The following is a 26,300-nucleotide window of genomic DNA, read 5'->3' on the forward strand; positions in this document are numbered from 1 at the left end:
CCTAAAAGCCCGGCAGGATGGCAGCAGGCCCGGCCGATGTGTTAGGGATGTGCTGCATCCCGGAAGCTTAAAAGGGCCTTTATCCTGGCCTGGGATCCATGATTATCCTGGTCTGGGAACCATGATCGCCAGGCATGGAACTGCCTGGCCCTGTTTCCCTCCTGTCCTGCTTGAGGCTGCCCCCGGGGACAGCACCAGCTCCTCCCAGCCCCGGTTCCTGCTGTGAGCAGAGCCAGGGCTGTGCCGGGCTCTGTCCTCACACCGGGTTAGAGAATCCCTCGCATTTATCCATGAGCAGCCAGGCACTGAAACCAGGAGAAGAGCTGCTGTCCTGAGCACTGGCTTGCTTTCAAGGTGACACCCCGGGATATCACAGGGGGAGATGGGAAAACGGGTGTCCTGGGAATATTGCTGCAGTTTCAGGGAAAAGGAAGCTTTCTGACACTCCCCTCTTCCTTCAGACGCTGCAGGAAGGGCAGGGATGGCCGCAGTGGGACAAAGCCCCCAGTTCCAGTTCCCAGTCCAGCTCATCCCTCCTTCCTCCTCTCCCCTTCCCAAAGCATCCGGAGTTTTGCTGCTTGGCCCCTTCTACTCCCATTCCCACCAGTCCTTCCCAAAGCAGATGCACGGGCTGGTTTGCAGGAGCGGAGCCTCGCGTGACTCCTGCAAGAGCAGCAAGCCCAAGAGCAGGAGAAAATCCCACTTGGAAATGAGCGGTTCCCCCCTGAGATGAAGAATAGTGGGAAATCAAGGCAAGTTAAAAGTCCTGGAAACTGTTCCCTCCTGCTGGAAGTTTAGCACTGTGCAAGAGCCAAGTCCCCAGACATCAAAGTATTTACAAATTAAAATAAAGTCAGCTCTTGTGGTGCTGTAGGAAACAGGATGGGCTGGTGGAGATCCAGTGTGGGGCTCTTCCCACGGGGAGAATTCCTGTGGGGAGGAATTTTCCCCTGTGGAGCCGCTGTGTGTGGCTGACAGGGAATTGGGATGGTGGGTATGAAAATGACCCTTTAAACCCAGATCAGCACTGCCACGCCTCCGGGCCGTGTCCAGGGCAGGTGGGATGGATGTCCTGGAGGAGCCAGCGTCCTTCCCATGGCTCCAAAGCATCCCAAGCGGCCAGGCTAAAGCAGACCCCAGATTCTGGAGGGTTAAATGGGGTTGGATGAATTCCTCCTTTGTTCGTTATTTTACTGGTATCAAACAAGCAACTTAAAAGTGCAAAGCTTTGAGACTAAAAATAGCTCAGCTGTTCAAGTGGTGATTTGGTTTTGGGGAAAAAAACCCCCCTCTATTTCAATCAGCTCTTTTAAGGGCCGTTTGAAATTACAGTATTTAAAATAAAATTTCTTTTTCGGTGGAGGAAATGCGTTCTTCAAACTTTCCACCCCTTGCCTGCTTGTGCTTCAGCCTGAGCACAAGTGGTGGCTGCAGAGGATGGTGGAAAACAAGTCTGGGTGGGCTGGGGGAAGCAGACGTGGATTAAGTCCTTCATCCTGCAGTTCCTGCACTGGAGCAGGGCTCTTGGGCACACCCCCCTCCTGGCTGGGACGTGCCCCTGTTCCTCATTCCGTGGTTTGAAGGGCAAGGTTGGCGCTCCAATGTTGACAAAAGCCCCAAATCCCTGGAGCCAGAAGGGATGGGAACAGCAGAGAGGGAAGCCTCGGCTCCCAAAATGGATGGTGCTCCCTAGGAATGAGCAGTTGTTTTCCTTGCATTTCAACTCATTCCAAACGCAATAAACTCCCAATTAAAGAAATGAATCTGTGCTCACAAATGCAAATCGGAACCCACCAGTTTTTCCAGCCCGTATCCAAGAGAAAATTCCCGTTCCCTTCCCTCTCCTAGCCCCCTCAGCCTGGGTGACGAGCCTGGACAGTGCTGGGTGCAGGGACATTATCCATAAAGCCTGTAATCCAATCCAGCCCTTCCTACAACAGTTTCACAGCACGCTGGGATTTTTTTAAGGATATTTTCTATTTTCATCCCGTGATCCCATGTAATACATAGTCTTGGCATTTCTTATCACTTCCAACCATGCCTTTCGCAATTTTTTTTATGTTTGTTCCAAATTTCAGGGCTGTGCATCCTTTTTGCCTCAGACCAAAAGCCTATCGCACGTTCTCATCATTTTAATTAAACGAGGGCCAAGCCAGGGCAAATGTTTGATTTTGACTCCAAAGGTGCATGCAAATCACCAATTCCATTTGATTCGGGATGGAAAAGGCTCCCTGCTACATCCTTCCTGGATACGGAATTAAGCTGCCTGCCAAACTCCGGGCTGCACATCACTGTGGGCTGGAAATTAAAAGCTGAATTCCCACATTAAATGGAAGTTGTGCAGGCATTGTTTTTAAGATCCGCAGCGAATCCGACGGCATAAAACTCGGATCTTTTCACTCGAGGCAAGCGCCGTTGGAATTCATCAACTCCCAACAAGCAAAGACTGAAATTTGCATTAAATGGCTCCGGAAACAAAATTTCCCAGCATGGGAATGATCTCCAAATGACTTCCTCTTGTAATGGCTTCCCATTAAAGGCACTTCCAAGTGCAGCTGCGGAGATGGCACCCATGGAAGGTATGAAGCTGCACCTTGAGCTGGAACACGATCCCGGCAAAACGTGCTATTTATATCCGGACAGAGCCGGGACCGTTCCCGACATCTTGGGAATGTCAGCGCTGCCTCTGGGAACGGCCGTGCGGAGGAGACGTGGTGCCCGCAGAGCTGACTCCCCACGGAAGCGCCGGAGCTGTGCCGGGGCTGCTCCTTTCTGCTGGCCTTAAAATCATGGAAGGGCCCTGAAAGGCCACTGCGTTCCACCGAGGAGTGGTGGCTCACAGAAGGCATGGAGCAGTGGGAGGTCTGGCAGTGCCCAGGAGGCCCTGGCTTGGCTGGAATGTGCTCTCCCCACCTGGGGAACGCAGATCTCCTTGCTCTGAGAGAGGCCACCCTTATCATCCCAGTGTTCCCTTTTCCTGTTTGGAAGCACTTCTCCTTTTGTTCTCCATGGAGAGCTCCTTGCTGGGACCGTTCTCCAAGCCCGGGAGCAGTGGGAGCAGGCCAGGTCCTCTCCCAGGACATTTCCATGGCTGTGAAATTCCAGAGCTTGCTCACGTACCTGTTCCTTGGCTTTCTTCATCATGCCCAGGTCTCGTTCCTTTCACAGGATTGGCAGGAATGTTGTGCTTTCCGTGTGGAAGCTGCGAGAACTCTGGACCCACTCGCCGGCACACCCCTCTCCCCGGCGGGTTTCCAGCCCCTCAGCGCCCTCATTCTCCTTCCCTGCCTGTTTTCTTCTGGATCTAAATGTTTTTTCAAACCAACTGGATTTGAGTTATTTATTAGGAGCGTATTTTCCCTGGAAATAAATCGGCGGGGCTGTAATTTGGATGTAATGTTCCCCAAAAGCCATTCAGGCAAAATCTCTTTTTAACTGTGGCTAATTACGGATCCGCGGCTGCTCCGCACCAAAACCGGGAGCAGCCAACGGAATGTTGATTATTTCTCTCACAAAGGGGAAAAATCATAAATTCTTTCTAATGGGATCTTTAATAATAAAAAAGAACATAATCATTACTACCCAAAGATGGATGGCTTCCATGGGGCTTCCTCACCAGCATTTTGTCTGATTCCATCTCCGTTGCACTCGCAGCATTAATTATTGGAGACTAATTAGGCAAAATTGCGATGGAAACCCTAATGAAAACGGGTCTCCCAAACCCTGAACTCCTTTGGCTTCTTCCTTTCTTTCCGAGTCTTCCCGGAGCGCTCGGGGCGTTGTGGGGACCCCCACCCTCAGTTGGCTCGGCTGGTGCTGGAGTGACTCCAGCTCTCCAGCAGCCACGGACAGCCCTCCCTGCCCCGTGAGTTCCCAGAAGTGCTTCGATTCCTGCTCCTGCCGCTGTTCCGGCGAGCCCCCGCGCCGCAGGTATCCCGCCTGCTCCGTGCCCTCCTCCCAGCTGCGCTGGAAGCGCTTACGGCGGCTTTGCTGCGGCAGCTCCGCTGCTGCCTCAGCGCAGCGAGGTCACAGGTTCCTCCCTCCCCACGGGCAGCTGTCCTGGGATCCAACCTGCCGCGGGAGAGCTGCGACCCGCCGGATTTCTGCTCACTCCCGCAGGTTTTCTGCAGAGCAGGGGCAGCAGGGAGAGATTATCCTGCTCCATGCCCCAGCTCCATGCTCCAGCTCCATGCCAGCGTGCCTCTCCCGCTCAGTCATGGGGATAAAAATAGGGGGAAAATATTAGGAAATGGTGTTCCCTCTTTTGTTGGATAATAAATCCATTGATTCCTATGCAACACCCCTAATTTTAGGTGTGGTCAGCTGTCCAGGACCTTGTCCCATGTCTGTGGCCATTGGGAGGATCCAGCACTCCCCCTCTGCCGCAGCCTCCACCACATGGAAGAGCACGTTTCCCTCTCCCACCTTTTCCCAGACTAAACAAGCCCAGCTCTTTCCATGTCCCCTCTCAGGGCATGTTTTCCGTGTCGGATGCTCCTCGCTGCTCTCCCTGGCCCGGCTCCAGGCGCTGCACACACAGCTTCTCCCGGGGCTGTGCCCAGGCCAGAGCTGTTCTCCAGCTGAGCCCTTCCCGCAGCAAGGCTCTCTCCATGTGTCTCCCACATGACATTCCCGTTTGGCCATCCTGGTACCGTGTTTGCTGTTTTTGCAGCAGGATGACATCGTGTGCTCAGCCCAGACACAACCCAGATTGCTTTCCTTGGAAACAGGCCCTCGGATAATGTCTTCCAAAATAAAAATAATCATTACTTGAAGCTGTGTCCTCTCCAGTGTTCCCAGCCAGGCGCAGCTGAAGTTTGCTTCTCCTTTTTTTTGCTGAACCTTTTTCCCCACCATCCATGATCAAGCAGAAAGGCTGTGCATTCCCCATCCCTGGAAGACGGTTTGGGGTGGAATTCTCTGCAGCTCGTGCTGCATCAGTGCAATGGTGATCTTAATAATATGGTTATTTTTTAATCATTCGATTATTTCTTAATCGTTAGGTTATTTCTTAATCATTAGCCCACTGAAAGCAGGATCTCATCAGGCAGGAGGCACTGGAGGCGCTGCTCCTGTGATTTGGGAATTGCACTCTCCGAGTCCAGGGCCCACAAAGCCCCTTTCTCTGGCATCACAAACCCCCAGGGAGCAGAAAGTTTGAGTTACGGAGCACCTTTGCCCTCCGGATTTCTCCCTGGAAGCTGTGAGCTCCAGGAGCCACACCTGGCTCTGCTCCAACACCCTCTCCGTGCCAGAGACCCACCAGCCTCTCCTTAACTCCGAGCATCCTTGGGCTCTCCTGTGGGATGCGGGGGCAGCGTTCCTGCGGCGCTGTGATTGCACAGGATCCACCTGCTGCCCTGCCCCGACAGTCCCGAGGTCTCCTCCCTCCTCCAATCCCTGTGGAATTAATTAAAGGGAAAAAAGGGAAGGAAAGGCCTTCTCTGCCGGCTGCTGGGAGCTGCTTTTCTCTTTCCAGCCGGCCGTGTACGAGGTGTGGGGGGTTAAAAATAGTTGGGAATGGTAATGAAGTGGAGAATGCGATAAACAGAGGAAGAGCCGGAGTTTTCCTGCAGCCCCCAATCACCGGAGCTCCCAGTTCCCCCTCGGCAAGTTCCACCACCATCTCCATTGCTTTTCCCCTCATTACCACAGAAGATTAACGGCTTTGGGTTTGAAAAGTCCACTCTCTCCTCAGCGGGTATTTAGAGGGTGTAATTCCCGATTAAGTTTCACTGCAGCTTCCCAGGCAGCAGAGATCCCTTCAGGAGCTGAGCGGGGTGAGATGGGCCGCAGATATCCCTGTCAGATGTGTGGCACGGCTCCGCGGCACCTAATGGGATTTGCATTGCAGCCATTGCTGCAATAATCTGCCCCCAAAGCTGTTCCCATCACACTTGTTAAGCGTCTCTAAAATAATCAGGAATAAAGGTAAAGCGCTGGGAGGGGGAGATAAAATCACTGCCTTTGGAGGGGCAACCCTGAGCAGCAGCTGGCATGTGCTGGGATCTTGGGCACCCAGGAGCAAATCCAGGGGGTTTCCTGGGGCACACCTTGATCTTACAAACCCCCTGCTTTTAAAAATGCTATATCACTGCGGCCCAAAACTTCCCTAAATGCGGATAAGATGAAAATCTAGCCAAGGAGGGGCAGACCCCGCAGCCACCAGACAATTCCCATTCTTAGATCTGCTCTTTGTGCCTTGAGTTTTGGAGCTGCTGGGGAGGAAATCCCACCTGCAAGTGCATTCCCTAATCCCTTCAACTCTGCCTGAGAAGCTTTCCCCAGCACTACGTATTCCCAGGCCACAAAACTGCACATTAACCTGGTTCTGAAAACTCTTAGAGGAAAAAAGAAGCCTGGAATCACCAGGAATTTTCAGCCCCTACCCAGGAGATGAAACAGAGTTAAACCTGTTGAGTTGGAGTCGATGCTTTTGATAAAGAACAGACTTTGGGGTGGAAAAGGGAGCAAGGCTGAGGTAACACTGCCGGGACCAAACCTCGAGGTGCTCTGTGGGTGCCTGGTGTGTGGGGGGTGTTACCCACACCTTACTCCCAGGTGTAGGCACTACTCAGGGGTGTGCACGCACAGCGGGAGAGGATCGGCCACGCTTAAGGAGATTATTTTCCCAGTGCCTCGCTCGGGCACGCTGGGAGACGAGTGTTGATATTATTGCTTTCCCCTCCTGATCCTTGAGCCTTTTGCTTGGCTAACAAAGCCCAGAGCAATCCCCAGGGAATTACTGGAGTGATTTCCCTAAGGCCATCCTGTTCTCGCCACGGCAGGATAGAAATGAGGGTTTCTCGGCACCGTCAGCAATGTCTAATCCGCCTTCTCTAACCTGTCTGGCAGCGTGCTGGGAAGAGGGAGCAGTGTGGAGTCAGCAGGAACTGTGAATGTGCAAGATGGGAAAAGGAGTCAATGAAAAGGCAGGGAAAGAGCTTTAAAACTTGGTGGTGTGGCTCCAGAAGAGCCCTCAGCTCAGGGAAACCCTCGCTCCATCAGGATGGAGGGAACGCTGGGAGCGCAGTGCAGCCCCCAGGGGGTGGCGTGGAAGGACTCCTCGTCCCGCAGGTGTGGAATCATGGAATGCTGTGGGCTGGAAGGGACCCAAAGATCACCCAGCTCCAAAACCCCTGCCTTGGGCAGGGACGCTGCCAGCTCATCCAGGCTGCTCAGGGCCGCATCCAGCCCGGCCTTCAACGCCGCCAGGAAAGGGGCAGCCCCTCCACGGAATAGTTTGGGTGGGAGGGACCTTTAGAGGTCAGCTGTTCCAGCCACTGCTGGGTGCTGTGGACGGGTGCCAGATGGACACCCTGTGGGTGCTGGATGGATGCCGTGGCTGGTTCTGCTGGGTGCTGGAGGGTGTCGGAGGCTGCTGGAGGGTGTTGGAGGCTGCTGGAGGGTATCGGAGGGTGCTGGCTGGGTCCTGAGCGCCCATGGGCGCGGCGCTGGGAGCCGCGCTGTTGCAGACACAGCCAGATTGGCCAGCAGATGGTACATCCCACTCTCAGAGAAATATTTGAAAGGGCAACAAAATACAGCAGAAGCCATTTGACAGCCCACATGGCTCCGGAGGAATTAGCCAAACTGGCTCCGCTGGAAGCACAGCCAGCGCTCGGCAGAGCTGGAGCTGCGGCTCAGGGAGCCACCCAAACATTCCCAGCTTTCCGTGCTGGGCTCTCCTCGCAGCCCTGGTGCTCCTTGGGATGTCACTCCGTGGAAGCCTGGGAGACTTCACTCCCGAATCCCAGTGGTCACATCTGGACCACACAAGCCTGCCAGGCACTGAAAAATCCCTGGATTTTCCATCAGTCTCTACTGGAAGAGGGAAAGAAAACCAGGCGCAATTCCTCCCCCGTGCTCCAGAAGCCTCTTGTTCCTCACGCAATCCCTGCAGAGGAGAGGAAATTTCCCAGCCCTCCTGCGTCTCCTCACCCGCCCCGGCTCCGCGTGCCGAGTCTGGAGCTTCTCACCCCGGTGCTCGGCATATGGCACAGCCCTGGGAATTCTGTGAGTGCAAGGCTGGCATTCCGTGCCAGGCCAGGAGAGCTGAGCTGGTCAAAAGCCTCTTCCCACTGAGCTCCAGGAAAAAAGGGCACAGGGGTGAGCAGGGGCTGCTCCGGGGGCGCCTGGGCAAGGATGCTCCAGGCAGGGCAGGAGCCCAGAGAGCCCAAGGGAGGGCTGAGGAGCTGGAGCTGTCACCCACCAGAGGAAGGACGAGTGTGGGACAGCGGTGCAGGCAGCGCTGATCCCGAGGCACTCCAGACAAAATAAAGAGCCAGGAAAGCCAGGGAGACGCTCTGAGGGCCGGAGCCCATCTGAGCCAGGCTGGGAGAGCTGGGAATGCTCAGCCTGGAGAAGGGAAGGCTCCAGCAGGAGCTCAGAGCCCCTGGCAGGGCCTAAAGGGGCTCCAGAAGAGCTGCAGAAGGACTGGGGACAAGGATGGAGGGGCAGGACACAGGGAATGGCTTCCCAGTGCCAGAGGGCAGGGCTGGACGGGATATGGGGAAGGAATTCCCAGCTGGGAGGGTGGCGAGGCCCTGGCACAGAGTGCCCAGAGATCCTTGAGATCCAGCCTAAAGCATTCCACGATTCCATGCAAGGAGGCCCTGAGGGTCCTAAACATGTCCGGGGGAGAGGCCCTGCCCCGCAGGGATTTCGGCAATCCCGGCACAGCCTCTGTGGCCCCTCCTGCGCCGGGGAGCCGATGAATTCCTGCAGGAATGGCAGAGCAGGAGCAATATTCCTGTTTGCCATCGGAGCCCGCACGGAGCCTTTTCCCTCTCTGCTGCCCACGAGTGCAACCAGCAACTGCTGACTGGAACGTTTCTATTGTGGAGTTTATGCTAAATATGCATATCTTAATTGCATTAGTCAAAATAATTAGCTAATATATTTTTGCATAATGACGAGGTAAGCAAATATCACCAGAGCTCAGTGCTTCGTGCCTGAGTAAATTTGGGAAATTAATAGACTCCCAATTTCCTAATTATCTGCCTTTTATTCCAAACTCAAACAATGAAATGCTCCTGCGTTTTGTCATTTAGGTTGAGCCTTGGAAAATTTTAAAGCACCTGTTTTTCCATTTTTCCCCCCTCACTTTAACAAGGAAATAGGAACAGTCCTTCCTCCCCTTCCCTGTTTTAGGCACTCAAAGTGGAGGATCACAAGATCCTGGGCTTCCTGATTTCCAGACGGAGCTTGGGTAGGAACTAGAGTAAAATAATTACGGCAGCATTAAAAGTGAGCAGCAATATTTGGGCATTTAATCCCTCTGGAGCTGGATTGTTTTCAGAGGGGTGTTTCCAGAAGTGTTAGCCTGGAGTGGTCCTAAATCCCTAAAAAACCCCACCGAATTCTGAAAATTGCTAAAAAACCGAAGTATTTTAGAAGGTGTATTCCATTTGTTTTCTGCTATAGCCGGGTGCAGCTCTTCTCCTTTGCCTGGGTCTGACGCTGCCCAGGCTCCGGAGCTCGGGATGGCCTGGGCACAGCCCTGGGGTGGCACAGCACCCGGGATGGCACAGCCCCTGGGCAGGCTGCTCCCGCCGCCCATTCCAAACCCTTTCCCAGCCTCGGGAGTCGGGCTGGGACACGCTCCGGACCGGTGCCACCCCCGGAAGGTGCCCGGCCGCGCTGTGTGGCACGGGCAGGCGCTGACAGCCTTTAGCACCTCGCGGAACCGGCCGGGCTTCCGAGGGGCAGGGAAAGCGGCGATGGAGAGAGCCGGGGACACTGCAGCCGCTCCCTGCCGGGTCCCGGGCCGGTGTCACGGCCGCGGCTCCCGGAGCCAGCCCCGCCGGAGGTGCCCAGAGCCCCGCTCCAGCTCCAAAGCCGCCCCAGCTCGCCGAGCGAGCGGCAAGCCCCGCGTTCCGCGGCGGCTCTGCGCGGAAAGCTGGGAATTGAGGACTGGGTCCTTACAGGACGACGCTCTGGAGCGGCTGAGCGCTCCCTCTCGTCCACCTGTGGAAGTGGGGGCTGCGAGCAGCTCCGAGCGCACATCTGCAATCCCGATTTTCCCGGGGCTTTGTCATCCCTGGGTCTAGAAGGCGCGGGCTGTGACTCCAAATCCACAGGGATCCTCCGCGGGGCCAAAGGCAGGTTACTCCTTCCCTCACCAGAAGGAAAGGGAAGGCTTTTCCCGTTTTAGCAGCCCCTCTGGGGCCATCTGCAGGTGTGCGCATTCCCACCGGGTGGGAACGCAAGTGGCAAAGGAAGGACAGAGGGACCAAGAGTCCAACAAGGAGTGGCCACTGCGTTGTTGCCGGGGGCTGCAGGTCCTGGCCAGCCCCAGAGATGGCAAAGCCCATCTGTGTGGGCAGAAAATTCCATTCAATTGTAGAATCATGGAATGGTTTGGGTTGGAAGGGACCTTAGAGCTCATTCCATTCCAACCTCCCTGTCACGGGCAGGGCCATTGGGAAGCATCCAAAACATGCTGGCAATTTCAGAACCAGTTTGAGCAAAATCCCATGAAACTCCTTCCCAGGGCAGGTTCAGGCTGGCTGTTAGGAAAAAATTCCCTACTGAAAGAGTGAGGAAGCCTTGGAACAGGCAGGGCGGGAGTGCCCATCCCTGGAGGCATTTAAAGCTGTGTGGATGTGGCACCTGGGGACGTGGGTCAGCAGTGGCCTTGGCAGTGCTGGGAATGGCTGGACTTGGGGGTCTTGGGAGGCTTTTCCAACCTGAGTAACTCTGAGCCGCAGAGTAGGAATCCCTTCTGCTTCCCCAGGGCTCTCGTGGCCCCTGGCTGGGGGGGCAGCTGGGTTTTCCAGGCTCTCTGCAGGAATCTGGGGCCGCTCTCCTCATTTTATGCAGATGCGCAGCAGGTTCATCCCGTGTTTGGGATATCGCTGTCAGGAACTGTCTCGGGAAACTTCTGCAATATAAATGAACCAGCTGGTATTAGGGAAAGTGTGAAGCTCTTGTTTCCCTCCTCGGGGCTGGGGGAAGGGAAGGGGAGTGGATGTGCTGCAAGGTTTGTCGCATCGAGCCGACAGATTCCGCACTCGGGAATGTGGCTCCGGCAGGGTCCAGGCCACTCTGATGGGTTTTTTTGCTCCGTCACCCTGTTCCAGGAAATCTGCTGATCTTGTCGCGCCGCGTCGCTCGGCAGCTGTTCCTCAGCCCTGTGGCACATTTCCATCTCGTGAGCGCTCTGCTGGGAATTCCGCTGGGAAGCGGGGCCTCACCGCCCAGCCCGGCCTCCTGAGCGAGTTCAGGGACCCTCAGCATGAACTTGTCCACGCTGCCGCTTTGGGCTCATTTCCTCATCTGGGAAATCCAAAATACCCAATGTGAGCGGAATTTTTCCAATAGAAAATCAGGGTCGTGATTCCCACTGCTCCGAGCCGGAGACCTGGGGCTGGGGGATCCTGGAGGTGCACAGGATTGGCCCTGCAGGGATGTGCGGGCCCTGCTCCCTGCACGTGGGATCCCTGTGCTTTGGATCCGCTCTTCCCTCTGGGATGGGGAGATGATGGATCCCCTTACACCCGCCAGTTACTCGCTTGTTTTCCAGCTGGGATGATCGGCACAAGCAGTGAAGTCCGAGGAACAGCTCAGCGCTGCTGTGGGGGATCCACCCGGGGGCTGCCTCCAGCAGGTCCTTGCTGCTCCTGATGTTGGGCCACTCCTTTGGGGTGCTCCAGCCATCCTCTCCTCCCCACTCCCCGATTCTTGGGAGTTTTTCACCCCCCTGGGGATCCCGGCTGTGACGTTTGCAGCCTTTTGTCGCACCCTCGGCCAGACTGGGAGCAATCAAAAGTCATTTCCATCCAGTGCTGGGAGGCAGCCAGGGGTCCCCTGGAGCTCCTGCTTCCAGGAGAGCAGAGGAGGAGGAAGCGCCAGCTCCCGGAATCAGGGAATCACAGCCCATCCCGAGCACACCCCGAGCACATCCCGGCAGCCCAGGCCCTGATTTAGAGGCGGCTGCTCCGTTGCCTCTGTTGGAAGTGGTGCTGTCAGCAATATCCCACGAGTGATTTCTTTATCAAAGGTCATTACCAATTATTTTGTAAAGAACTGACGCTCCGGTAATGACCTGATTTTATCTTTTTTTTTATGTAGGTCATTTATATTTCATTATTGTCATGTTATGGCCTATCTGCTCCCAACGAGGCACACATTAAACACAGCGCCATCGCCTCCGTGGCGCAGTTATTGCCCCATATTTCATCTCCCAGTTTATCTCCTGCTCTGGAGAGCATCACTCCTTGTTAGCTGAAGTGCTGGATAAACACACACGCTCCTCCCCAGCACTTGCCCTCTGTATTTCCGTCCCTGCGGACAGCAGCAAGGAGTTTCCTACTGGTTTGGAACCTAGAGCTGGCTGCAGGTACCTGGATGTTCTCACATCGCATCACAGTGAGAGGAGCCCCGCTACTCCCACAAGGAATCGCTGGAATTGTGTTGTCTTTGCCTGTGGGACGATCCACATGGTGACTTCTTTTATTGAACCACAGGTAGGTCCTGCATCCCCTCAGCTTGCTTCTCCATTCTCGGGGTTGCTCAAGTTCCTGTCACCGAGGCCTGTCCCAGTGCCACTCTTCTAACAGGAAAACTCTCCTTACCACGGAAGCAGGACGTGGACGAAGCTTTTTTCCCAGGACTTTGTGTGTGTGACTCTGTGGCAGGGGAAGTGCTGTTATCTGCTAAAGCCTCCCAATGGATGCACAGGCAAGGAGGAAAATAGCTCCTCACACACACGGAGTCTCAGGCCCAGCTGGGATCTCTCAGCTAAAAACAACAGTGACGAACCCAAAAAAGCCCCCCAACCCCTCAAATCTCGGGAAAGACAGTAATTCCCACCGCAATCTGTTCTTTCCATGCTGCCTGGTTTATTATTAACCACCACTACTCTTGATTTCTCGTGGCATCGCACCGAGTAGCAATTCCTAGAAGGAATGTCTGGGGTTGGAAGCTGTGTGTAAAACGTGTTTAGGGGGGAAGAGGGTCAGGGCTGCCTCTCTGATCCGTAACCAGGGGCGTCACACTGTTGGGGTTCAGGACAGCCACTGCAGAACCCATTAAATGTGGCAACTTCATCCCTGTTAAATCCTGCTGGGCTTCGGGGCTGCTCTGCTGTTCCTCACATGGCTCTCCAGTTTATCCTGACTGTCTCCTCCACACATGCAGGAAGGAGTGTGGAAGGGAAAACGGACTCGTCCAGCTCATAGATAGCATTGCTGTGGGTATTAAATAAGGACACAGCATAAAATGTATTTTATTTCAGGCTCAGAAGAATCAGGGCCCCATCCTGCCACCATCCTTTCCTTTTGGCAGCATCCTCTTGGCTCAATAATCGTCATCATCATTCCCTCACCTGACCCAAGGAATTCCAGTGGGAATAGCAGGTGCATAGCAGGCAATAACGCCCGACAGTGCTTGGTGTTACCCCCAGAGCCTGGAATGGGGGAACTGGGGCTGCCAGCTGGGGGGAGACTGGCTCCTGATCCAGGGCTCCTGCTCCAGGGGTGCTCCCAACCCATGAGCACGGCTCCAGGCGGCCGGGCTGGGGCTCTGCTCCCGGGCATTGCTGTGAGGAGCCGCCTCAGCCTGCAGGTGATGCGGGGTCCAGCTGCCATCCAGCTGTGGACCTCACGACATTCCCATGCTCCTGTTGCTGCTCCAAGTGGCCAGAGAGTTAATGAATGGCAATTCTGATTAAGCACAGGAGCACCCCGAAAGGAGCTGTTCCTGCATGACCTCACCCTTTTTCCCCAGCTGGACGCCAGGCAGGAACATCCTGGAGCGCAGGGCAATAGCTGTAATGGCTGTCCTTTGCCAGATGTGTGACCGAGAGCAGATGTGACAGATAAGCCAAGAAGGAGTGCGTGTCAGCTCACCCAAGGGCTGGGAGCGCGGCCCCCACTCGCTCCCGCACCGCTCCCGACCTGCTTGGAAAGCCAGGCACGCAGGGCTTGCGGGGGGTTGATAAATCAGCGGCTCCCTCGCAGCATGGGGGATGTTCTGCTGAAAAAATAAAGCGCCGAAAGAAAGGGTGACCTGACAGATGCCAGGAGAAGTTACGGAGCCAGGCTGCGGATGATGGATGCTGCGGGTGCGAACAGGAGATGTGAGACATGACACCGGCTCCGGGAAAGGTGACAACAGCTCCGGCGGCGCGGGAGCCGGGGACAGAGCCGCGGGGAGCGGGAGGGGGGACGTGGCACAGCCCGAGCCCGGCTGCGGGCGGGGAGCGGGGACGGAGCCGCGGGGAGGGGACAGGGGAAAATGGCCCAGCCTGAGCGGGGAGCGGGGACAGAGCCGCGGGGAGGGGACAGGGGAACATGGCCCAGCCTGAGCGGGGAGCGGGGACAGAGCCGCGGGGAGGGGACAGGGGAACATGGCCCAGCCTGAGCGGGGAGCGGGGACAGAGCCGCGGGGAGGGGACAGGGGAACATGGCCCAGCCTGAGCGGGGAGCAGGGACAGAACCGCGGGGAGGGGACAGGGGAACATGGCCCAGCCTGAGCGGGGAGCGGGGACAGAGCCGCGGGGAGGGGACAGGGGAACATGGCCCAGCCTGAGCGGGGAGCGGGGACAGAGCCGCGGGGAGGGGACAGGGGAACATGGCCCAGCCTGAGCGGGGAGCAGGGACAGAACCGCGGGGAGGGGACAGGGGAACATGGCCCAGCCCGAGCGGGGAGCGGGGACAGAGGGACATGGCCCAGCCCGAGCGGGGAGCGGGGACAGGGGGACACGGCCCAGCCCGAGCGGGGAGCGGGGACAGAGGGACACGGCCCAGCCCGAGCGTGGCCGCGGGCGCGGAGCCGCAGGACCCCGCGGGAGCGGCCCGGGCGCGGCGGGAGGCGGAGGATGGCCGCGGCTCCCGGGCACGGCGGGGAGGCTCATTTTATGCATAGGTGACTCTGCCAGACACGTCTCGTGCTCTACTTAGCATTTCGCCTCCCCTGCCGCCGTGGCATGTGCGGGCGCAGATGGCACCATTTATCTTTCATTCCCTTTCCCACTGGCAGGTAGGGCGGGACACGGGACACCCCGCGGCCCCTCACAGGCCCTTCCCAGGCCCCTGCACCGGGTCCGGCTCCTGCCCGCGCCTGCTTTGCCTATTCGCTGTGTGCTCCAGACAAACGCGACCTGGGAAAAGTTGTTTTGACTCAGTGGCCCTTGCTCAGGGTGCTGTGAGCAGGAGAGGGAGGAAGGAGGGATGCACGGCCTGTGGATGCAGGAGCACTGGCCATGCTGGCCAGCTGATCACAGGATCACTGAGCTTGGGAAAGACTCCCGGGTTCATCGGGTCCAAGCTGTGCCCGATCCTCACCCTGTCCCCAGCCCAGAGCACTGAGCGCCACGTCCAGGCCTTCCCTGGACACCTCCAAGGTGAGGAGGTCCCCCTGAGCCTCCTTTGCTCCAGCCTGAGCCCCTTTCCCAGCTCCCTCGGCCGCTCCTGGGGCTCCAGCCCCTTCCCAGCTCCGTTCCCTTCCCTGCACACACTCCATGTCTCTCCTGTCCTGAGGAGCCCAGAACTGATCCCAGGATTAGAGGTTTGGCCTCAGCAGTGCCCAGCCCAGGGGTCAGGCACTCCCTGGGCCTTCTGGCCGCGCTGATTTAGATTTCCACAAGACATCCCTCAAATGCACAGAGCAACGTCGATCACAGCAGCCCCCCTTCAGCTCGGGCAAGACTGGGATTGTTTCAGCTCCCAAACTTCTCACATAAGGCAGTCATTTCCATCCAAATGGGCCCCTGTTTGATAACTTCATGAAGGTTTTACCCAGCTTAATTAAAGCAGCAGCCCGGCCTTGTCCACCAAATAAGGCAAAGAGTTTTAAAATATTACACTCAATTATACTTATAAATCTTGCCCAGGTAATGAACATATTCTTCAGATTGCAGAAGAGCCGGACACTTATCTTACTCCTAAAGATAAACCACCACATCCATATAATGCATTGCTAAGCCTCCCTCTTCCCAGCCGCAGCGCCCAGAATCCCATTTTCTATTAAATAATAATCATTGTAATTAATAGACTGGTTATTTTATCTCCCTAATCTGGTTACAGCCATTTATCAAAGGTATGTAAATGAGGGCGGCAGAAAGCCGTTCATTATGATTTTCCAAAGGGCCCGTGTCTCTCGCTGGAGCATGGAAAATGTAATTCTCTTGAACTTAATAAGATACTTGACTTCGTGTCATTCCCGGGAAGCAAATCCAGTCAAGGCTTGGCTTTTTTTCTGTCACACTCAATTTGTTTGACTCACAATTCCCCATCAGTTCGGGCTGTTCTCCACACGCGCTTCCCGGGGCCGTGCCGGATGCCACCGCTGGAGGGCTGGGGTGTGGATTTGGGGATGGGATCCGGCCCCCTGGCCGCTCCCGCGTCCCAGGGGAATGACATTCCCTGCATTCCCGGGCACCCCACGCGGTGCCAGGGCACAGCCTCTGCCAGGCTGGCCCAGGCTGCCCAGAGAGTTTGTGGATGGCTCATCCCTGGAAGTGTTCCAGGCCAGGCTGGACAACCTACTCCGGGGGAAGGTGTCCCCACCCATGGCAGAGATGATCCTTAGAATCCCTCCCAGCCCGAGCGAGGAGCAGAGCCCTCGGTGACCATGGTGTGTGTGTGAGGTTTCCACACCGTTAATTCCAAACCACCTGGAAAGGAGAAGGAAAACATTCCAAGGTGTCACACAGCCCCTGACAGCAGCGGCGCGGGCTCCCGATGAAAGGGAGCTGATTAATGACAGCCCCCGAGATAAGTGGCACTTTACCCAACTTTCCCCGTTGATGTATGATGACATAATGTCCCCTCCAATTAATGACAGGGACATAAAACACCTGGATTGAGCGCAGCAGATGTTGCTTTCCCGGTTAAACGCATGCAGAGATTGGCTTTTAAAGGATCAATGGGAATGGGGCTGGGATTTGTTCTCCTGTTTTGTCCCACGTGTGAGCACGGGAGGGAACGGGCTCCTTACTCCCAGGAGTAACTCCTGGCTCACCTCGGAGCACGTGCAGGCCTCAGGGTTATCCGTGCTAAAGGCTTCTCTCCCAAAGGAGCCCCAAGCGACTTCCAAACACACGGGGAGGGTTTGAGATATCTACAGGAATGGTGTCACCCAGACAGCCAGGCTGGGAGAGCTGGGAATGCTCAGCCTGGAGAAGGGAAGGATTCAATGAGACCTCAGAGCCCCTGCCAGGGCCTGAAGGGGCGCCAGGAGAGCTGCAGAGGGACTGGGGACAAGGATGGAGGGACAGGACACAGGGAATGGCTTCCCAGTGCCATCCAAAGGATGCTCAAAGCCTCTCCCCCTTGGCTTTGGAATGTTTTCTTCCCACTCACTATAGGAAGCAGTGTTGCATTGTCCCATTGTTTGTCACCTACCTGCTGTCCCCACGTGATCCCAGGCCCGGGGAGGAGCCCCCAGAACCCAGGAGCTGTCCTTGCCCTCAGCTCCCGCGCTAATGAGCAGCTCCCACTTCCCAGGCCTGCCTGCGCCGTGCCTCCAGAGCCTGGAAAGATGGGAGCTGCAGATGGGCTCCACGGAGGAGTTATTTATAGAGCACAACTGTTCCCAGCCCTTCCAATCCACTGCGAGGCTTGCAATATTAGGCTCGGCTCTTAAAGGCCCAGTTTCTGTGATTCCCGAGGATTCGGAGGGTGTGGGAATGTGGGAACTTCCTGGGAGCAGAGAAATGCTACAGGACATTTCCTAGGAGTGAGCAGCCTGGGAATGACCCTTCCCTCCTCCTCCTCTTGGGGATCAAAGGATCACCCCCAGGTGTATGTCAGAGGGGAGCTGGAATCCTCAAATGCAGGGCCACCTCCCACTGGCCCCAGCTCAGAGCTGCCATTCCAGACCATTCCTGCCAGGATCTCCTGGCCCATTGTTTGGGAATCGCTGCGTTTCCCTGGGGAGCTCAGAAGGCTTTTCCTGAGTGCCACGTCCCCAGATTCTTCCCCATCAGTGAATCCCTGTGACACCAAATCACCTGCCAGTGGATTTACCCCTTTTTGCCTTGGTCTCTGCCAAAAAATTCAACAGCAAAGGTAAAAACTTCTTCTCCTTCACTCCTCCACTGAATCCAATAGGCAAAACCCCACTTTATTGTGGTTTCCCCCCTTTCTGCTGCACTCACCCTTCGCAGCACCCGGGGAGGACAGATCCCACTCTGGCACCTCGTGGTGGCTGTGTGGAGGCCGCAAAGCACAGGAACATCCCAGCTCCTAGACAAGGAACAAAAATCATGTCAATTAGCGCAGCTCTCCTAAAGATCCTAAAATGTTGCTTCTGTAAGTCAGGCTGAGGCAGAGAATTACATTCATTTCAGCCTCCTGAGATTTGAGAAGAAGTTCGAGTTCCTGGTCGAGATAAATAAGATTTCCTTAAAGCAGTTTAACAGCTGCACCGAAAAAAAGGGGAGGAAAAAAAGGGAAAAGTGAAGACATCCATTTTCTGCAATCAGTGGCAGGTGCAAGTCAAGGGCATGGCCTTTAGCAGGACCCAGGGCTTGGCCGGAGCTCTGCCAATTAATCATCCAGCAAAATGCACTTGACAGCTTGGAGAAGGCTGCGATTCCTTTTCTCATGATTGCGCTGCTAATTTGGTCTTGGAAGTTACGGAGAGCAGCAGAGACTTGGGGAAAAGCTGTCAAGGCTTTGGATACTGGGGGTTTGCAGCATTTTAAGCTGGTTCAGGCAGTCAGAGCTCGCTGGGGAAGGATTCCCCCAGAGCTGGGAGTTCTCCCCAGGGTTAATCTGTGCCCGTTTTCTTTTGGGAGTGACAGAATTCCCTCTTTTGTTTCATCCCCATTTTATTTCAGGCAAAGCTGGTGAGGGTTGGTTCCCGAAGGCACAACTGGAGTGCCAAAGACCCCGTGGAAAGGGGACACGCTGCTTCCAGGAGGTGCTCAGATGATCTCCAAGGCATCCCTGAGAATGACTCCAAGGACTCAGAGCTGCCTACAGACCAGTGGGGATCCCAGGGCGTCCCCTTAAAACCCATGGAAAAAACGAGGAAGCAGGCACTGGTGTGTTTGAGAGGTCACTGTTATACCGGGGGTGAAGAGGGACACTGAGAAGGGGCAGGCGAGCAGTAAAATTGGGATGAAATCCTGCTGTGGGCGTGGAGCCGTGGTGGTGGGATGTGGGCTGTCCTGACAGGGATGTTTGTGCCGATCGGTGCCCAAGTGCACATGCTGCTCCTACGCTCCCAGAGCCCCAAAATCACACATTGTCTGGTGGGAAAATCCCCAAGGGGAGGTCCTGCCCCTGTGCTGAGGGCGCTCAGAGCGAGCCACCGGAGCAGCTCTACCCCGCGTTTCCCTCTTCCCTCCAGTGAAGTTGTTTGGTGCCGGCGTCTCCCAGACTGGAGCGGCTCTCGGGGGATTGGGGCAGGAGCTGGCACATGTCACTCGTGCTTTATGTAAGGTCTGGCTGCCGTTGCTATTTTTAGGCCCGTTAATAAAAAGGATTGTTCATCATTATAGCGGCTTAGCAGGCACAAATCGCAGCCCCGGCGAATCTTCGGGGGAAGTGAGGTGATTCATCCCACTAATCCCCGCTGCAAAGTCCCTAAATCCCGGCTCCAGTAAGTGGGTTGGAGGCTGAGACCTCTGGGTTCCTCTCTCCACTTGCTTCTTGGGATGTCACATTTCCTGGTTTTGTTCCTATTTACCCCCCAAAGCCAGACCCTGAGCCCTACAGCTCCACCTAAACCTGAGCAGTCTAAATAAGCACGGGAAGGGAAAGCTTCTCTTTTCCCTTGGAATAGAAAAATAACCATGAAAAATGCTTTGTCCTGGAAGCAGCACCAGCAGTGAATTATCGCGGCAGCTGGACAGAAAGGGTGGGAGGTGGGAATGGGGCTCCCTCCTTCCAGGGGAACACGGACAGCCAAGCACGGGCCGGAGCTGGGATGGCTCAGGGAGGGAGGAAGCACAAGGAACGTGGGGTTACTCTGGAATGAACAGGCAGGCGATGGAATTTGCACAGACACAGCCACTGTCCAGCACTGTGGAATTTGGAATCTCAATGAACGAAGGAAGATCACGGAATCACAGAATCTCCTGAGCTGGAAGGGACCTACAAGGAGCAGCAAAGTCCAGCTCCTGATTTATTCTGGGTTCTCAATCTCCATCTATTATTCCCACCAAAAAAAGAGATGAGGTCTTCAGTGAGAAAGACGGAGAGGGACAAGGAGAATGAAAGTTCTTGGAATATTGCGAGTATGTCAAGCCCACAGGGACCTGAGGATGTTCCCCTTGGCACCGAGGCAGATCAGTGATTAAATGACTTGAGGTTGTCTCCAAGGCTCTTCTTGGTAGAGATATCTGAGTTTTCCGCTCACCTTCCAGCTTCCCAGCAGCATCTCCTTGCTGTGTCCACAGGGACCCTCCCCATAGGGAATGCCATGGGGGGAAAATCCACCAGTGTCCCTCGAATTCCCTTTCTGCCCCACCCACCCAGCAGGGCTGTGGGGTCACTCTTTTGACCTCGGGAATACAAAGGGAATTTCTGGGAAATCCTTTCCTACTGAACCCCATGGCTGTGGAGATCTTCCCACTCCAGCCCTGCCCCTCCATCTTCCTCACGGCGTTCCAGCCAGGATTAAATTAGGATTACATTTCTCAGCCTCCGAAAAAAGCCCAGGAAAGGATGAAATGGGGGATTAACAGTCTGGGGAAATCTGCTGGTTGCTCAAAGATCTTGACCGGGTAATATGGAGATTTTGGGAAATTAGGAGTTTGAAGTGCTGCTTGCAGCAGCCTGAGCTGGGCTTACAGCTAAACCCCCTAATCCCTTGGATTCCCAAGTCCATGTGAAGAGCTGGAAGGTGCTGCAGGATTCCTCTTTTTCCCAGAGCTGTGTACTTTTTACGGGATGCTGTATTTCCCTGTGTGCTGGCTGTGAGCAGTCAGGGTCTCCTGGTGAGGCTTGGAGCAACCTGGGATAGTGAAAGGTGTCCCTGCCCATGGATGGGGTGGAATGAGATGATCCTTAAAATCCCCTCAACTTAAACCATTCTGGGATTCCGTGGCTCTGTGACCTAAATCCATCCCCAATCCATGAACTGGTTAAACCCTCCTTTGCCTCATTACCCGCGGCTGGAATGTGGCACATTCCACGATTCACCACCATAACAACAAACAACAATCAACAACAGCATTCTACTCCCCGAGTTCCACAAAAAGGGGATTCCTGCCGATGTCTCGTGGCTGGGAAATGAGGCAGAAAGTGTTAACAGGAGAGCAGGTCTGAGTCCGGGAGCGGCTCCGCTCCTGCTCGGGAGCGCAGCTGGGAGCCGGCACAGCCATGCATCTTTATTAGCAGCCATCCCGGGCAGCTGCGCGCCGAGCGGGAAGGACGCGGCAATTACTCTGCCGTACCTGTCCCAGGGACAGGTGTGCGGTGCCAGCAGTGGTTCTCTGGCTCGCTGCAGCTCCCCGAGATGGATGGAAATCATTACACTTCCGCCGAGTCAGCACAACAACACTGATGCCGCATGATCCGGCTGGTGGTTTTTCCAGGGGGGAATACAGACCGGGAGCTTGCTGGAAAACCAAGGGCACTGCTCAATAAATCTCTTACTTAAAGATTCGGGGGAGGGTTTTATATTTAATGACGATTTTCCAGTCTTTTGTCACCCAGACCATTCCATGCTTAGACGATGGGACTTTCTCCAACAGGACACGTGGGAAAGTAGATAGGAATTAGGAAAAGGTGGGAATTAAGAAAGAATGGGTTGCATTAGGCCATGGTAAAAACAGCTACGTTTGGAATTAAAGTGGCATTAATTGGGAATAACTTAATTTTCTGAGAGTGAAACTGAATTAAATCCATTCCAAAGTGGAGTCGGGATGCGCTCTAAGAAACACTGTGGCTTGGGATAGGACCACTTAATAAACCACATTCCCTCAATTTGGCTGTGGTTTGGATTCATGGAGTCATTCCTTTTATTATTCCTAAGGCTGCCTGGCAGTGAGGATGGGTGTGGATGGGTATGGATGGGTGTGGATGGTATGGATGGGTGTGGATGGTAGGGATGGGTGTGGATGGTATGGATGGGTGTGGATGGTAGGGATGGTGTGGATGGGTATGGATGGGTGTGGATGGTATGGATGGGTGTGGATGGGTATGGATGGGTATGGATGGGTGTGGATGGGTATGGATGGGTGTGGATGGGTATGGATGGGTATAGATGGGTGTGGATGGGTGTGGATGGGTATGGATGGTAGGGATGGTGTGGATGGTATGGATGGGTGTGGATGGGTGTGGATGGGTATGGATGGTATGGATGGGTGTGGATGGGTATGGATGGGTGTGGATGGGTATAGATGGGTGTGGATGGGTATGGATGGGTATGGATGGGTATGGATGGGTGTGGATGGGTATGGATGGGTGTGGATGGTATGGATGGGTGTGGATGGTATGGATGGGTGTGGATGGTAGGGATGGTGTGGATGGGTATGGATGGGTGTGGATGGTATGGATGGGTGTGGATGGGTATGGATGGGTATGGATGGGTATGGATGGGTGTGGATGGGTATGGATGGGTGTGGATGGGTATGGATGGGTGTGGATGGGTGTGGATGGGTATGGATGGTATGGATGGGTGTGGATGGGTATGGATGGGTGTGGATGGGTATAGATGGGTGTGGATGGGTATGGATGGGTGTGGATGGGTATAGATGGGTGTGGATGGGTGTGGATGGGTATGGATGGTAGGGATGGTGTGGATGGTATGGATGGGTGTGGATGGGTGTGGATGGGTATGGATGGTATGGATGGGTGTGGATGGGTATGGATGGGTGTGGATGGGTATAGATGGGTGTGGATGGGTATGGATGGGTATGGATGGTAGGGATGGTGTGGATGGTATGGATGGGTGTGGATGGGTGTGGATGGGTATGGATGGTATAGATGGGTGTGGATGGGTATGGATGGGTGTGGATGGTAGGGATGGGTATGGATGGTATGGATGGGTGTGGATGGTAGGGATGGTGTGGATGGGTATGGATGGGTGTGGATGGGTATGGATGGGTATGGATGGGTGTGGGTGGTTATGGATGGGTATGGATGTGCCAGAGGCTGGGGCTCAGTTCCAGCCAGGGGCCTGGGGAATTCCAGGTGTGCAGGAGCTCCTTGACACCTGCTGTGAGGGATTCATGGGGCAGGACACCTCCAGTTACCTCATTTCAAGGACTGCAATCTGGATTTTATTTGGTAGCTAAAAGAAAATTCCCCTTAATGCGGAATTACAGCAAGGAGCGTTGGAGTCAGGGAAAGTAGCAACCATTGTGCTTTTCCTTGGAAGTTCCCTTAAAGGATTTAATTTATATTTTTGATGATGAGTGAAATTTTTTTTTTTTTGCTTAAAAAAAAGAAATTAATCAGCTGTCAATGGTGCAAATTTAAATTCTCTATTCACTACTGTTTAATAATCCCATTCCAGAATAATGCATTAAGGAGGAAAAGAAGCCAACCCACTCCATGTGGCTTTGGTCTGCCTGGAGGACTGGCACTTGAATCCTCCAGATGAAAGGCTCCCACTTTTATCCCTCCAACGACTCCGGCAGCCCCTGAAACTAAAGGACTTGAAGGGGAATAATTGGCTCTTTAGAGGAGCAGAGCTGAACAATGTCCTCGCTGCCTCTCGAGCTCTCTCCTGCATCTGTCTCGGCGTTCCCTGCTTTGTATAAATAAATTAAATAATGGGACCTACAGGATTAGATCACAAAAATATTCTCCCTTTACACTTTGTTCCACATTAATTTCCAGATGGCTGTTCTGGCTGAGGGGAAGGAGAAGATCCCGGGCTGTGCGGACCAGGAACGGGAGGGGGACCCGTCCCTGCCTTTGTCTGGGTTCATTGTCAAGACACCACAAGCTGTTGTCCCTAAGAAAAATGTGAGGAGAGGCCTGCATTTTCTTCCCAATATCCTAAACTCGCAGAGCAGAGGGGAAACATGAGGAAACGGAGGCAAAATCCTACGGCTCATTTTCCTTCCTGCCCGGGATGTGCTAAGGATGCTCCAAGCTGGACCGGAGCGCTCCTGACACCGCTGGGTTCATCCCGGGCAGGCTCGGGCTCCCGGATCCCGGCTGGAGCCAGCCATCCTCACCAAACCTTGCTCAGGGCTCGGTGCCAGGAGGGTTCCGCCAGGCCGAGCAAGAATTCAGTGCTCACTCGAGCTGCAAACATCCCCGAGCTGGGGCAGCACGAGGTTACCGGCACTTCTGGCCTACTTAAGCCCTATTTTAAGACTGGAAATGGGGCTTAAATGCCGTGCGGGCTGAGTAACACCCTCAGGGCAGAGGTGAGCTCCCGCCCAGGATTTTTTAACCCCTTCTTTAATTCCCTGCGTGCACTCCTGGTGCGTTTGCTCCATTTCTGCCTCCCGTCGGAGCCGTTCCCATGCCCTCCTCCCTCAGCCGGAGCAGCCGGCAGCACCACTGCCTGTGCCAGCCCAGCTCCGGAGCGCCTTTATTGCACAGCTCTCTGCAAATCCGCCCCGGAGCCGCTGCACGCGGGGGGGGGCCCTGTCCGGTCTCCCAGCCAGGGAACACGTGCCGGAACCTGGAGGTGGGACCTGAATCCTTGGGACGTTCATGTGAGCACAGACACGCTGCACACGGGATCCAGGGAACTTCAGGCACACGTGGAAGTGGAGCTGCAGACTCCTGGGGGTGTTTGGGATTTGCCAGCACCACACACTCCAGATAAATTTGCTCACCCGGGCTTCCTAAAGGGCAGAACCTCTGCTCCGGGCATCCCATCGAGGGGGCACCATCCGGGCACCATCCAGGGAGAGCTCAGTGCTGCCAAGGGCAGGCTGCAGCTGAGCAGGAGCATGGGATGGGAATGCCCATCTCATTCCAACCCCTTCCACCAGCCCAGGTTGCCCAGATCTCCATGAACTTTCTGCCCTGTACCTTGCTGTGTATCCAGAGGCATTGTTGGAACCCGGTGTTCCTCTGGCTGAAATCCAAGCGTGGGAAGGATTTACGCCCTCAGAAGGGCTGTTTCCATCACCCCCCAAAGAGAATTAAACACTGCAGAATTCCAAAACAGCCTTTTCCCTGCTTTTCCTCCCGCTCACATCAGTTCAGCACTCCACTTATTATTGGGATTTTTCTCCTGTGACACTTCTTAGGCTCAGAAGTGACCGAGGCCCCAAAGACAGGGGAGCTCAGTTCTTTTTTGACACCAAGAGATCTCGGGCTTTGTGTGCATCTGCTTTTGTTCCATAGCTGGAAGTGAACTGGAGCTGCTCTTTCTGGCCAGAACTCTCCAAACAGGATGCTGGGATAATCCAAAAAGGATGCTTCCCCCGCGTCCCTCCCGAACGGGCAGAGACGGAAAACAGGCTGTGTATGAGTGAGGAATCCTAATGGCTCCCAAATGTCCCGACACCAAAGCCCTTCCTACCTGGGGAGGGGACATCAGACGGCTCTGCCGGGCCTGGGACCACCCGTGTCCGAGGGGCTGTGTCCAGCGGCGCTGCCTCCGGGAGAGCAGCTGAGTCGGGATGCACTCGGGTGCCGTTCCACGCCATCTGTTACAGCTTGAACTGAGGGCAACCTGTGTGCACAACAAACATCGAGCCTCAGCTCACTGACTGCTCACAGGGAATCCATAAATATTCCCAGTCAGTTTCTGCTCTGGTGGAAGCTGCTCCCGCCCACGGCAAAGGGTTGGAATGCAATGGGCTTTAGGGTCCCTCCCAACCGACCCGTCCCACGATTCTGAGCCAGCTCTGGGATCCCACTGCCCGCCCCTGAGCTGGCTCACACCGTGGTGGGCATGGGTGAGAGCGTGGCCGGATCCCTGTGTATCCAGGGGGACGCACAGGTGGCTCCCGCTGGAACAGCAGCCGGGACCAGGGATCCTTTCTGACAGACCTGTGCCTTTAAACGCAGCTCGGAACGAACACAAGGAGTAGTTTATTTTATTACCGAGAAGTAGAAACTCAGCTTGAACCCCAGATTTCAAGAGGTCTAAATCTGAATTCCCTCTGCTCCAATGCTTCTATAATATCCCTTGATTTCTCCCAAGCAATCTGACGGCATGTGAAAGTCATTCTTATTTTTACCCTCCTTCTCCATATGAAAAAGGAAACACAGTCCATTTGCTGCGAGCCCCTCAGCATCTGCTGATTTGTCAGTTTGATTTAGCTGAGAAGCGTTCACTGTGGCTGCAGAGGGGCTGCTCAGGCAGCCTGGCTGCACAGAATTCCTGCTCCTCCACCAGCACGAGCGGCTCCGGTGGGGCATTGATTGAGCTGTGCTGCGCCACGGCCCATGTGTCCCAGAAATGCTGGGGAGCTGGAA

At 55.1% G+C, this 26,300-nt stretch overlaps 2 long non-coding RNA genes across 4 annotated transcripts in view; one reads left to right on the top strand and one right to left on the bottom strand.

Annotated features, from left to right (window-relative positions):
- Positions 1–26,300, bottom strand: part of LOC104698617 — a 109,820-nt gene that overhangs the window by 15,126 nt on the left and 68,394 nt on the right. For all 3 annotated transcript variants that reach the window (XR_002043356.3, XR_002043354.3, XR_002043355.3), the window contains exons 7-8: positions 25,399–25,551; positions 18,107–18,194 (exon numbers count right to left, since the gene is read on the bottom strand). This is a non-coding gene — a long non-coding RNA (uncharacterized LOC104698617). The remainder of the gene's footprint in view (positions 1–18,106; positions 18,195–25,398; positions 25,552–26,300) is intronic.
- Positions 13,562–21,887, top strand: LOC109143294. Its single transcript, XR_005603847.1, has 2 exons — positions 13,562–14,111; positions 18,791–21,887. It is a non-coding gene; the product is annotated as an uncharacterized LOC109143294 (long non-coding RNA).

The sequence above is a fragment of the Corvus cornix genome, chromosome Z (assembly GCF_000738735.6).
Source record: "Corvus cornix cornix isolate S_Up_H32 chromosome Z, ASM73873v5, whole genome shotgun sequence".
Lineage (NCBI taxonomy): Eukaryota > Metazoa > Chordata > Aves > Passeriformes > Corvidae > Corvus > Corvus cornix.